The sequence below is a fragment of the Tamandua tetradactyla genome, chromosome 23 (genome assembly GCF_023851605.1).
Source record: "Tamandua tetradactyla isolate mTamTet1 chromosome 23, mTamTet1.pri, whole genome shotgun sequence".
NCBI classification, from domain to species: domain Eukaryota; kingdom Metazoa; phylum Chordata; class Mammalia; order Pilosa; family Myrmecophagidae; genus Tamandua; species Tamandua tetradactyla.
Genome location: NC_135349.1, coordinates 45,109,695 through 45,124,141, shown reverse-complemented (window position 1 = coordinate 45,124,141; position 14,447 = coordinate 45,109,695). Strand labels below are relative to the sequence as shown.

The window sequence follows — 14,447 nt, the reverse complement described above, 5'->3', positions numbered from 1 at the left end:
CTAGACAAGCTTGTCTGAATTTTCAGGTATACATAAGTGCACCCAGATGATTGATGATCAAATAATTGAGAGGACGTTCTTTCAAAGGCTATTCCTCTTTCTCTTCCTTCTTCAAATGGGAATCGTACCATTTATATTACTCTGTAACTTTCTTTTTAAATTTTCACCTGTCTACATATTATGGACGTTTAAAGACAGTAGATAACATAATGGTGTGCCTTACTATGGCATCTTAATGCATACTTAGGAGAGAAAACCATGGCAATTAAAAAAATTTATTATTAATTAAAAAAATTAAGAACAAACAAAAACATTAATGTATCATTCCGTTCTACATAATCAGTAATTCTCAATATCATTACATAGTTGCATATTCATCATTTCTTAGAACATTTGCATCAATTCAGAAAAAGAAATAAAAAGACAACTGAAAAAGAAATAAAACGATAACAGAAAAAAAAAAGACTATACATACCATACCCCTTACCCCTCGCTTTCATTTATCACTAGCATTTCAAACTAGATTTATTTTAACATTTGTTCCCTCTATTTCTTATTTTTATTCCATATGTTCTACTTGTCTGTTGACATGGTAGATAAAAGGAGCATCAGACACAAGGTTTTCACAATCACACAGTCACATTGTGAAAGCTATATCATTGTGCAATCATCATCAAGAAACATGGCTACTGGAACACAGCTCTACATTTTCAGGCAGTTCCCTCCAGCCTCTCCACTACATCTTGAATAACAAGGTGATATCTACTTAATGTGTAAGAGTAACCTCCAGTATAACCTCTCGACTGTGTTTGGAATCTCTCAGCCATTGACATTGTGTCTCATTTCACTCTTCCCCCTTTTGGTCGAGAAGGTTCTCTCAATCCCTTGATGCTGAGTCTCAGCTCATTCTAGGTTTTTTTCTCAATCCCTTGATGCTGCGTCTCAGCTCATTTTAGGATTTCTGTCCCACATTGCCAGGAAGGTCCACACCTCTTGGAGTCATGTCCCATGTAGATAGGAGGAGGGTGGTGAGTTTGCTTGTTGTATTGACTGAAGAGAAAGGCCACATCTGAGCAACAAAAGAGGCTCTCTTGGGGGTGATTCTTAGGCCTAAATTTTAAGTAGACTTGACCTATCCATTGTGGGGTTAGGTTTCATATGAACAAATCCCAAGACTGGGGGCTCAGCCTAGAGCTTTGGTTGTCCACACTGCCTGTGAGAATATCAAGAATTTAACTTGGGGAAGTTGAATTTCTCCCTGTTCTCACCATTCCCCAAAGGGGACTTTAACTATGGCAATTTTAATTGTACAGTTTTATAAACCTGAGGCAGACTAGATTCCAGGAATGATAAAATATGGGGAATAAAGTACTTCTTAGGCTTGATTAAATATGACCTCATTTTAGAAAAAGTCTTATATAATATTTTGTAGTGTGGAGGTGCCATACTTTATTTACTGTTTTTCTATTAATAGACTTTGAGATGATTTGTAGTTTTGTTTTTGTTTTTGTTATAGTAAACAGTGCTCCAGTAAACATTTGTATATGCATGCGTCTTTACCTACTGTTGTTCTTATATATTTTTGTCTATTTTAATGTTTAATTTTGAGAAATTGTGGATTCGCCTGCAATTTTAAGTAATACTGCAGAGAGATCCTGTGTACCCTTTACTCAGTTTCCCCCAATAGTAATATCTTGTGAAACTTTAGTGCTGTAGCGTAACAAGGACATTGGCATTTGATGCAGTCCATCTGTTTTCATTGGATTTCCTTAGTTTGTTTTACTTTTACCCATTTGTGTGTACATATGTGTGTGTGTGTTTTGGTCTGTGCAGTTTTGTCACATGTGTAGGTTTGTGCTTCCACCACCACTGTCAAGACATTGAACAGTTCCATTATCACAAGCATGTAGTCTCTTATGCGCATGACCACCTCCCTCCTGTTCTTCCCACCCCCTCCCTAACTCCTGGACAAATCTGTTCTCCATTTCTTTTATTTTATTTCAAGAATATTATATAAATGGAATCATACAGTATACAAACTTTTGGGATTGGCTTTTTTTCACTCAGCATAAATCCCTTGAGATTCATCCAGGGATCGCATGTTACAATCATGTGTTCCTTTTTACTGTTGAATAGTATTCGACGGTATAGATGTATCAAGTTTGCTTAGCCATTCATTCATTGAAGGGCATTTAGGCTCTTTCCAGTTTTTGGCTATTCCAAATTAATGTTCCTGGGCACATTCATGTACAGGTTTTTGAGCGAGCATAAGTGTTCATTTCTCTGGGATAAGTACCTAAGGGTGCAATTACTGGGCTCTGTGATAGTTGTATATTTAGTCTTCTTAGAAACTGCCAGACTGTTTTCCAGAGTGGCTGTACCATTTTATATTCTTGCCAGCAATGTAAGAATGACTCAGTTTCTCTGCATCCTTGCCATCATTTGGTATTGTCATGATTTTTTTTTCCTTTTTTTTGGGTGCATGGTTCAGGAATCCAGCCTGGTCTCCTGCATGAAAGGTGAGCATTCTACCAGTGAACCACCTATTTGTCATGATTTTTAATGTTAGCTACTTTGATAGGTGTGTAGTGATATATCATTGTGGTTTTAATTTGCATTTTCCTGATGGTTCATGATCTGCTTATTTGCCATTTGTATGTCCTCTTTGGTGAAATATTTGTTCCTGTCTTTTGTTCATTTTCTTGTTGGTAGTTCTTTTATTTTTATAGGATAAATTTTTGGAAGTGGGATTGCTGTGTCAAAGGTTATAGGCATTTAAAACAATTTTTACTGCCAGATTACTTTGCAAAAAGATGTAGCAATTGATATGTATAGTCCTATCAGTAGTACCCATTTCTCCACACCCTTGCTAGCATGATAATTGGTTTTAAAATTGATAGTCCTAAATTGTTATCTTACTGTTGTTATCCTTCCTGGCTACTGGGGAGGTTGAATATCTTTTCATATGTTTAATTGCCATTCATATTTCCTCCTTTTCTAGTTTGTTCACATTTTTAAAACAGTTTTTCTTTTCTGTTTTTTTTAAATTAAGTTTTTTTGTGAGTTATCTTTTTTTAATTCATGTGTTAGAAGCTAGTCATTCATGTACTTTCAGCTATGTGTGCTACAGGTATATTCTCCAGCCTGTTGCTTATTGTTTTAGCTATACTTATATCTCTTGCCAAACAGAAATTTTCAATTTTTTTTGTAGTTAATTCTATGTACCTTTAAAAATGTTGGCTTTGGAATATCCTTTCATGAGGCTCTTCTGTATTTTTCTATATTATTTTTGTACACTTTGATCTTTTTTTTAGCATGGGCAGGCACCGGGAATTGAACCCGGGTCTCCAGCATGGCAGGCGAGAAAATCTTTCTTTAATCTTGATCTGTCTGGATTTTAGTTCTGTCCATGGTTTGAAGCAGGAGTTATCCTTATGTCTGTCACCTCTATGGCCACTTGTGTAAGCAGCATTGGTTAAATAGCCCATTCTTTCCTATCCGAATTGAAATGCTACCGTAATTATAGTTAACATCTTTCTATAGTTATTCTTTTTTTTTATTAATTAAAAAAAATAAACTAACACAACATTTAGAAATCATTCCATTCTACATATGCAATCAGTAATTCTTAATATCATCACATAGATGTATGATCATCATTTCTTAGTACATATGCATCGATTTAGAAAAAGAAATAGCAAGACAACAGAAAAAGAAATAAAATGATAATATAGAGAAAAAATAAAAATAAAAATAAAAAATACAAAAATATATAAGAAAAAAAACTATAGCTCAGATGCAGCTTCATTCAGTGTTTTAACATAATTACATTACAATTAGGTAGTATTGTGCTGTCCATTTTTTTTTTTTTAGAAATCATACCATTCTACATATGCAATCAGTAATTCTTAACATCATCACATAGATGCATGATCATCGTTTCTTAGTACATTTGCATCGGTTTAGAAGAACTAGCAATATAACCGAAAAAGATATAGAATGTTAGTATAGAGAAAAAAAATAAAAGTAATAATAGTAAGAACAAAACAAAACAAAACAAAATAAAACAAAACCCTATAGCTCGGATGCAGCTTCATTCAGTGTTTTAACATGATTACTTTACAATTAGGTATTATTGTGCTGCCCATTTTTGAGTTTTTGTATCTAGTCCTATTGCACAGTCTGTATCCCATCAGCTCCAATTACCCATTATCTTACCCGGTTTCTAACTCCTGCTGAACTCTGTTACCAATGACATATTCCAAGTTTATTCTTGAGTGTCGATTCACATCATTGGGACCATTCAGTATTTGTCTTTTAGTTTTTGGCTAGACTCACTCAGCATAATGTTCTCTAGGTCCATCCATGTTATTACATGCTTCATAAGTTTATCCTGCCTTAAAGCTGCATAATATTCCATCGTATGTATATACCACAGTTTGTTTAGCCACTCGTCTGTTGATGGACATTTTGGCTGTTTCCATCTCTTTGCAATTGTAAATAACGCTGCTATAAACATTGGTGTGCAAATGTCCGTTTGAGTTTTTGCACTTAATTCCTTTGAGTAAATTCCCAGCAATGGTATTGCTGGGTCGTATGGCAATTCTATGTTCAGCTTTTTGAGGAACCGCCAAACTGCCTTCCACAGTGGTTGCACCATTTGACATTCCCACCAACAGTGGATAAGTGTGCCTCTTTCACCGCATCCTCTCCAGCACTTGTCATTTTCTGTTTTGTTGATAATGGCCATTCTGGTGGGTGTGAGATGATATCTCATTGTGGTTTTGATTTGCATTTCTCTAATGGCCAGGGACATTGAGCATCTCTTCATGTGCCTTTTGGCCATTTGTATTTCCTCTTCTGATAGGTGTCTGTTCAAGTCTTTTTCCCGTTTTGTAATTGGGTTGGCTGTCTTTTTGTTGTTGAGTTGAACAATCTCTTTATAAATTCTGGATACTAGACCTTTATCTGATATGTCATTTCCAAATATTGTCTCCCACTGTGTAGGCTGTCTTTCTACTTTCTTGATGAAGTTCTTTGATGCAGAAAAGTGTTTAATTTTGAGGAGCTCCCATTTATTTATTTCCTTCTTCAGTGTTCTTGCTTTAGGTTTAAGGTCCATAAAACCGCCTCCAGTTGTAAGATTCATAAGATATTTCCCAACATTTCCCTCTAACTGTTTTATGGTCTTAGACCTAATGTTTAGATCTTTGATCCATTTTGAGTTAACTTTTGTATAGGGTGTGAGACATGGGTCTTCTTTCATTCTTTTGCATATGGATATCCAGTTCTCTAGGCACCATTTATTGAAGAGACTGTTCTGTCCCAGGTGAGTTGGCTTGACTGCCTTATCAAAGATCAAATGCCCATAGATGAGAGGGTCTATATCTGAGCACTCTATTCGATTCCATTGGTCGATATATCTATCTTTATGCCAATACCATGCTGTTTTGACCACTGTGGCTTCATAATATGCCTTAAAGTCAGGCAGCGCGAGACCTCCAGCTTCGTTTTTTTTCCTCAAGATGTTTTTAGCAATTCGGGGCACCCTGCCCTTCCAGATAAATTTGCTTATTGGTTTTTCTATTTCTGAAAAATAAGTTGTTGGGATTTTGATTGGTATCGCATTGAATCTGTAAATCAATTTAGGTAGGATTGACATCTTAACTATATTTAGTCTTCCAATCCATGAACACGGTATGCCCTTCCATCTATTTAGGTCTTCTGTGATTTCCTTTAGCAGTTTTTTGTAGTTTTCTTTATATAGGTTTTTTGTCTCTTTAGTTAAATTTATTCCTAGGTATTTTATTCTTTTAGTTGCGATTGTAAATGGGATTCGTTTCTTGATTTCCCCCTCAGCTTGTTCATTGCTAGTGTATAGAAATGCTACAGATTTTTGAATGTTGATCTTGTAACCTGCTACTTTGCTGTACTCATTTATTAGCTCTAGTAGTTTTGTTGTGGATTTTTCCAGGTTTTCGATGTATAGTATCATATCGTGTGCAAACAGTGATAGTTTTACTTCTTCCTTTCCAATTTTGATGCCTTGTATTTCTTTTTCTTGTCTAATTGCTCTGGCTAGAACCTCCAACACAATGTTGAATAATAGTGGTGATAATGGACATCCTTGTCTTGTTCCTGATCTTAGGGGGAAAGTTTTCAATTTTTCCCCATTGAGGATGATATTAGCTGTGGGTTTTTCATATATTCCCTCTATCATTTTAAGGAAGTTCCCTTGTATTCCTATCTTTTGAAGTGTTTTCAGCAGGAAAGGATGTTGAATCTTGTCAAATGCCTTCTCTGCATCAATTGAGATGATCATGTGATTTTTCTGCTTTGATTTGTTGATATGGTGTATTACATTAATTGATTTTCTTATGTTGAACCATCCTTGCATACCTGGGATGAATCCTACTTGGTCATGATGTATAATTCTTTTAATGTGTTGTTGGATACGATTTGCTAGAATTTTATTGAGGATTTTTGCATCTATATTCATTAGAGAGATTGGTCTGTAGTTTTCTTTTTTTGTAATATCTTTGCCTGGTTTTGGTATGAGGGTGATGTTGGCTTCATAGAATGAATTAGGTAGTTTTCCCTCTGCTTCGATTTTTTTGAAGAGTTTGAGGAGAGTAGGTACTAATTCTTTCTGGAATGTTTGATAGAATTCACATGTGAAGCCATCTGGTCCTGGACTTTTCTTTTTAGGAAGCTTTTGAATGACTGATTCAGTTTCTTTACTTGTGATTGGTTTGTTGAGGTCATCTATGTCTTCTTGAGTCAAAGTTAGTTGTTCATGTCTTTCCAGGAACCCGTCCATTTCCTCTAAATTGTTGTATTTATTAGCGTAAAGTTGTTCATAGTATCCTGTTATTACCTCCTTTATTTCTGTGAGGTCAGTAGTTATGTCTCCTCTTCCATTTCTGATCTTATTTATTTGCATCCTCTCTCTTCTTCTTTTTGTCAATCTTGCTAAGGGCCCATCAATCTTATTGATTTTCTCATAGAACCAACTTCTGGCCTTATTGATTTTCTCTATTGTTTTCATGTTTTCAATTTCATTTATTTCTGCTCTAATCTTTGTTATTTCTTTCCTTTTGCTTGCTTTGGGATTAGTTTGCTGTTCTTTCTCCAGTTCTTCCAAATGGATAGTTAATTCCTGAATTTTTGCCTTTTCTTCTTTTCTGATATAGGCATTTAGGGCAATAAATTTCCCTCTTAGCACTGCCTTTGCTGCGTCCCATAAGTTTTGATATGTTGTGTTTTCATTTTCATTCGCCTCAAGGTATTTGCTAAATCTCTAGCAATTTCTTCTTTGACCCACTTGTTGTTTAGGAGTGTGTTGTTGAGCCTCCACGTATTTGTGAATTTTCTGGCACTCCGCCTATTATTGATTTCCAACTTCATTCCTTTATGATCCGAGAAAGTGTTGTGTATGATTTCAATCTTTTTAAATTTGTTAAGACTTGCTTTGTGATCCAGCATATCGTCTATCTTTGAGAATGATCCATGAGCACTTGAGAAAAAAGTGTATCCTGCTGTTGTGGGATGTAATGTCCTATAAATGTCTGTTAAGTCTAGCTCATTTATAGTAATATTCAGATTCTCTATTTCTTTATTGATCCTCTGTCTAGATGTTCTTTCCATTGATGAGAGTGGTGAATTGAAGTCTCCAACTATTATGGTATATGAGTCTATTTCCCTTTTCAGTATTCCCAGTGTATGCCTCACGTATTTTGGGGCATTCTGGTTCAGTGCATAAATATGTATGATTGTTATGTCTTCTTGTTTAATTGTTCCTTTTATTAGTAGATAGTATCCTTCTTTGTTCTTTTAACTGTTTTACATTTGAAGTCTAATTTGTTGGATATTAGTATAGCTACTCCTGCTCTTTTCTGGTTGTTATTCGCATGAAATATCTTTTCCCAACCTTTCACTTTCAACCTATGTTTATCTTTGGGTCTAAGATGTGTTTCCTGTAGAGAGCATATGGAAAGATCCTGTTTTTTAATTCATTCTGCCAGTCTGTGTCTTTTGATTGGGGAATTCAGTCCATTAACATTTAGTGTTATTACTGTTTGGGTAGTACGTTCCTCTACCATTTTGCCTTTTGTATTTTATAAATCATATCTTATTTTCCTTCTTTCTACACTCTTCTCCACACCTCTCTCTTCTGTCTTTTCATATCTGTCTCTAGTGCTCCCTTTAGTATTTCTTGCAGAGCTGGTCTCTTGGTCACAAATTGTCTCAGTGACTTTTTGTCTGAAAATGTTTTAATTTGTCCCTCGTTTTTGAAGGACAATGTTGCTGGATATAGAAGTCTTGGTTGGCAGTTTTTCTCTTTTAGTAATTTAAATATATCATCCCACTGTCTTCTCGCCTCCATGGTTTATGCTGAGAAATCTACACATAATCTTATTGGGTTTCTCTCGTATGTGTTGGATTGCTTTTCTCTTGCTGCTTTCAAGATCCTCTCTTTCTTTTTGACCTCTGACATTCTGACTAGTAAGTGTCTTGGAGAACGTCTCTTTGGATCTGTTTTCTTTGGGGTGCGTTGTACTTGTTGAATCTGTAATTTTAGGTCTTTCATAAGAGTTGGGAAATTTTCAGTGATAATTTCTTCCATTAGTTTTTCTCCTCCTTTTCCCTTCTCTTCTCCCTCCAGCACGCCCACAATACGTATATTTGTGCGCTTCATATTATCATTCAATTCCCTGAGCCCCTGCTCATATTTTTTCATTATTTTCCCTATAGTTTGTTTCCTTTTTGATTTCAGGTGTTCCATCCTCCAGTTCACTGATTCTAACCTCTGTCTCTTGAAATCTACCATTGTAGGTATCCATTGTTTTTTTCATCTCTTCTACTGTATCTTTCATTCCCTTAAGTTCTGTGATTTGTTTTTTCAGACTTTCCATTTCTTCTTTTTGTTTATTCCTTGCCTTCTTCTTGTCCTCCCTCAATTCATTGATTTGGTTTTTGATGAGGTTTTCCATGTCTGTTCGTATATTCAGAATTAGTTGTTTCACCTCCTGTATCTCATTTGAACTATTGGCTTGTTCCTTTGACTGGGCCATATCTTCAATTTTCCTGGTGTGATTTGTTATTTTTTGCTGGTGTCTGGACATTTAATTACCTTAATTAGTTTATTCTGGAGAGTGCTTTCACTTATCTTACCTAGGGTTTTCTTGCTAGATGAGTTTGTTGTCTATTTGTTGTTTGACCTTCATTTCAGTTTTTTCTGGGCCTCTAGCTTAAGTTTTGTTTAACAGAGGGTAATTTTTCAGTTCTTGTTTTCTTGTTTCTTGTCCTGCTTGTAAGGTGCCTTTTCCCTCCCCACCCTTAGGAGGGTCTACATAGGTATTACAGACTCCAGCTGGATTTTCCCAGGACTAAACTGGCATCCTTTCGGGGGGAAGGAGTCACCTGCCTCAGTTTTCCCTGAGGGTGAGACCCAGCAGGTTGAAAGACTTTCCTGTGAAGTCTCTGGGCTCTGTTTTTCTTATCCTGCCCAGTATGTGGTGCTTGTCTGTCTGCGGGTCCCACCAGCAAAAGATGTTGTGGCTTCTTTAACTTTGGAAGACTGGGGGCGTGGTGGAGACAGAGGAAAGGTTGTAGGCTGGTTTTAATGGCTTCAAATTGCCAAGCCCTGCGGTCTTAATTCCTTGTGAGAGGGATTCCACCTGAGTTGTGTTTCATCCCTCTCCTGGGGAAGGCTCAGGCGGGAGAAAGCCCTGAAAGCAGCCTGTTTCTGCGTATGCGTCGGGCAGTTGCAGCCTGTGTAATCCCGCCGCTGAATCCAGAGGCAGCCAAGCCTCTGTAGAAACAGCTACAAAAGCCTCTGTTTTGTCCTCTTTCCTCTTTTTCTGTTTGCCCAATAGGCGACCTCTGCCTTGACCAGTTTCACCTGAGCTGGGGGCCGATTTTTAGTAGTCAGAATTTGTTTATTAATACCACAATAGGTGTTTGGTTGGACTCAGTCCCTGCTACTGTTGGAGTCTCTTTCCTTTCCCTTCGGGAAGCTGCCTGTCGGGGAGGGGCGCTGGGTGCCGGCCACCGCAGCTTGGGGAACTGCCACGGCTTGGGGAACTCACTGTTCTGGAGACTCGCAGCTGGTCCAGCTGGTCCAGACTGGGGTACACTGTGTGTCCGGTCACTATCGTGGCTCCGGGAGCTGTTCTGTACTGTTTCTGGTTATTTAGTAGTTGTTCTGGAGGACGAACTAAAACGCGCACATTACTAAGCCACCATCTTGGCGCCCTGTCTCCATTACATCTTGACTAACACGGTGATACCTATTTAATGCATAAGAATAATCTCCAGGATAACCTCTTGACTCTGTTTGGAATGTCTCAGCCATTGACACTTTATTTTGTCTCATTTTGCTCTTCCTTCCCCCTTTTGGTCCAGAAGGTTTTCTCAGTTCCCTGATGCCGAGTCCCTGCTCATTCTAGGGGTTTTCTCAATCCCTTGATGCTGAGTCTCAGCTAATTTTAGAATTTCTGTCCCCTGTTGCCAGGAAGGTCCACATCGCTGGGAATCATGTCCCACGTAGACAAGGGAAGGGTGGTGAGTTTTTTTGCTGCATTGGCTGGAGAGAGAGGCCACATCTGAGCAACAAAAGAGGTCCTCTTGGGGGTGACTCTTAGGCCTAATTTTACGTAGGCTTGAACTTTCCTTTGTGGGCTTAAGTTTCATATGACAAACCCCAAGATTGGGGGTGCTCAGCCTTGGTTGTCCACACTGCTTGTGAGAATATCAAAAATTCAACTTGGGAAAGTTGAATTTTCCCCCTTCCTCACGATTTTTTTTTTTGCAAATACTTTTTTATTCACTGATCAAATCACTCTGGGGTTATTGGGGCATCACTCTGGACAAACCAACAAAATCTCATGTCCTACTCAAGGTTCCATGTAATTATGGTGTTCAGTTAAGCCATCTATATAAGTTATATTAGAAAATGCACTAGTCAAAATATAAATTTTGTACCAAATATTTTTTGCTTTAGTCTCACACATAAGTTAAAATTTTAAAATATTAATTACTATCAATTTTCAACACCCTGCAGTACTGACATTCCTATGTTCTTCCTCCTGCAAAAACAATTTTTTAAATTTGTACATTTAGTCACCATCATCATACACTGTAGGCAATTCTAGACTATACCATCTCAGTCTTTATTGTCTGTCTTTCTTTCTCATTTCATTTGAAAAGCACCTTTATTGAGGTCTAATTTGCAAATCATAAGATCTGCCCATCGTTAAGTGGACAATTCAGTGATTTTTTTAAAAAGTAGATTTATAGAGTTGTACAACCATTACCACAATCTAGTTCTAGGACATTTCCATCACTCCCAAAAGTTTCCTTGTGCCAGTTTACAGTTAATTTCTGATCCTACCACTAATTTATTTTATGTTTCTGTATTTTTATCAGAATGTAAATATTCCATTGGTATCAAAAGCAAATGATATCAATGCAGTAGTGCAATATGTGGTCTTTTGTGACTGGTTCTGTTTAGTAGCACAGTATTTTTAAGATTGATTTGTGTTGTAGCATGTATCAGTACCTTACTCTTTTTTTAAAATTTTGCTGACTAGTATTCCAGTATATGGATGTGCCACATTTTATTTATTGGACATTTGGATTGCTTCCAGCTTTTGCCCATTATGAATCATGCTGCAGAGCAGTTACAGTTTTTGTAAATTTGAAGCAGTGAGGTATAAAAATATGAATAAGATTCACTGGGAAAAATTTGTCGTTCTTCTATATTAAACTTGAAAAAATGGAATTTTTCTCAAAACTGGTGGGCTGAATTGTAAACTGTATGTTATTGCCATGTGGCTGGACCATTTACAGGTAAACAGCTGTATGTATAAAAACTTGGAGTTATTTTGTCATCTGACACTTTTTTTTTTTAAAACATTCACTATTAATTAAGTGTCCCACTTAATAAAATACACCCCAATTCAATAACTTGGAATCAAAGTTAGATGTGATAATGCCAGAGAGGCAACCAACCCACTGCAGTGAAACTCTGGGTGGTTGTTCAGTAAAGACCATTTTGGGAAATAGTGGAGACTGAGCTGAGAAAATAAAGTGCTATACTAAAGCAGGTGCCTCTTTCATTTTTCAGGAATTATCAGATAACTAAGTAAAGAATGGGAGAAATGGAAAACTTGAGGGTTATGTTATTATAAATCAGTGTGTCTACAGTGTACCCACCTCAAGCTAAAGGGGTGCAACTTCATGTGCCTGGACACCTGTGTTCCCCTTGTTTCACTAGTCTTAGCTTACCTTGGGTTGAGTGATGAATTATACAAGATCTTTTAAAATGCATGTCTTGCCTAAGTGTATATCAAGTACACATTCTGAGTTCCCTAAGGGGAAGGGCTGTTTTCATCGCAATTACCATGGCACCAGTGCCATGATTGTGCTAGGTACAGGTATAATTAAGATGACATGATAATGTGAGGGATAAATGAGACATGACCCTTATTGTCAGGAAGCACACAGCAGGGGGAGACAGTCATGAAAATCAGATAATTAGAGAGAAGCAAGTGCTGCAGTAGAAAGAAGTGCAGAACGAGGAAGCACTCAGGAAAGCTTCCTGGAGTGGGGGGACACTTGAATTAGGTCTTGACCAGTAGGTGTAAGCTCAGGTCAGATGGTGAGGTGAAAACAGGACATGGTGTCTGCATGGGATTATCCTTAAGCACAATGGCCTTTGGCAAAGCAAGCGTCATAATGAGTGCCCACAGGAGGTTTCTGCTGCCTTATATTAGGTAGGCCTGAGTGCATCAGGAGGAATACTGATAATGTCTCACCCATAGGCTGTGTTGTTGGGATATTCCTGCAGTGTGGAAATGGGTTTTGTGCTGTTCACTTGTGTTCCATTTCCTGTTGGGGCCAAGTTTTACCTAAAGATGACCTGTGTATCAGGGCTAAGCAGTGGGGCTGAGAATGGAACCCTGTAACACAGGCTCCTCCTGATCTGGGCTGTTGGTTCCCCTGTTAGGGAGAGAGGGTGAGGCTAGGATGCCTTGGATGGACGTTTCCAAGCTGTGTTGATACTCTTCTTGTCTGACCTAGCCGGGGTGTCACTGGAGGCTGTCTAATGAAAGCCTTGTTAACTCTTTCAAGGTCATTGGGAGACAGTGGGGTGTGGTGCCATGAGTGCTCCGAGGTGGGCTAAAAAAAATATACAGGCCTAAACCGACCCCCAGCTTTTAATCTAGTGTGGGCCTGGGCCTGGCCTCTGGTGGTCCTGCCGCACAGCTAGCTTGAGAGCCACTGAGCCAGTGGAGAGAACCTTCGAATCAGGCACTTCTCGCAGCACCTGCTGGAGGTGAGGTTTAGTATTTCTACTTTGTAGATGAGGAGACCTGAGGCTCAGAGAAGCCTCACTGTTAAGAAGTGGCAGAGCTGGAATTGATACCAGAGTCAGTCAAAACATGGAATTCTCATCGGAGTCAGTTGTGACCCTCAGGGACATTTGGTGTGATGTCTGGAAATATTTTTGTTTTCATAAATGAACTGGGTGCTACTGGCATCCAGTGATTAGGGGCCAGGGATGCTGCTCAATACCTTCTAAGGCACAGGACAGCCCCTACCACAAATAATTAATCAGTCCAAAATGTCAGTTCAGAGGTTGAGAAACCCTGATCTAAACCCAAAGCAAATAGCTTTTCTGCTTCACCTGGCTCATAGTGAACCCCCCTGTGGCACGTTGTATTGCTGTTTTTCGGCATAACTGTTTCATGTCTCTCCAATGTGTTTTTTAGCTCCTTGGGAGCAGATTGACTATTTGGCTATCATTCACCATTAAGGCTTTCTGCAGGCCTACTGTGTGCCAGGCACTGTGCTAGGACATGGACTGTGTCTTAGGGTTGCTAAGCTCTTCATTGCCTTTTGGGAATGACTATTTAAGGACTTGTCAAATTCAGGGCTGCTTTTGGCATCATTGGATTAGTGGTGGCAATAATAGAAAAGTTGCTTTTCTGGATGTGAAACTCAAAATTAATCTTATTCTGTTACTATGAAAATAAACCCCAGTGCTCACACTCTGGCCTTCCTGTTTACTTCTGGGCATTGTTAAATTCTTGTCTAGTGTCATCATTTCTATGGTATTAAAAAAAAATGCCTTTAATTGTTACACAGCCCTTGTCTCCTTTCTCCTGTTCTAATTTTTGAAGAATCCATCTTATTTGCATAAGCTTCATGATGTTGAGCTGTTCATTGTTATTTGTAGGTGATTCTTTTATAGGTACCTTCTTTGCTTAGTTAGGGAGAACTGTAAATGCAGCATAGGACTGTTTTCCTTGGTGCGGCTCCATTTTGCTACATCTCTGTCTTGATTACTGTGGAATTTGGTTAGTTTTGATGGTGTCCTGGCTTCTAGGGAGGCTTCCTCTGTGTTCAATCAAATCTTGCCTGCATGGACACGTCAAGAG

The 14,447-nt window shown here is 38.1% G+C and overlaps 1 protein-coding gene across 5 annotated transcripts in view; it reads left to right on the top strand.

The window, feature by feature from the left end:
* SNX29 (sorting nexin 29) overlaps nt 1–14,447 on the top strand; it is a 669,987-nt gene that overhangs the window by 43,043 nt on the left and 612,497 nt on the right. Inside the window, exon 2 of one of the 5 annotated variants that reach the window (XM_077141768.1) lies at nt 2,492–2,519. The exons of the other annotated variants lie outside the window; for them this stretch is intronic. The gene's annotated coding sequence lies outside the window, so the exon portion shown is untranslated. The remainder of the gene's footprint in view (nt 1–2,491; nt 2,520–14,447) is intronic. 5 annotated transcript variants of the gene reach the window in all.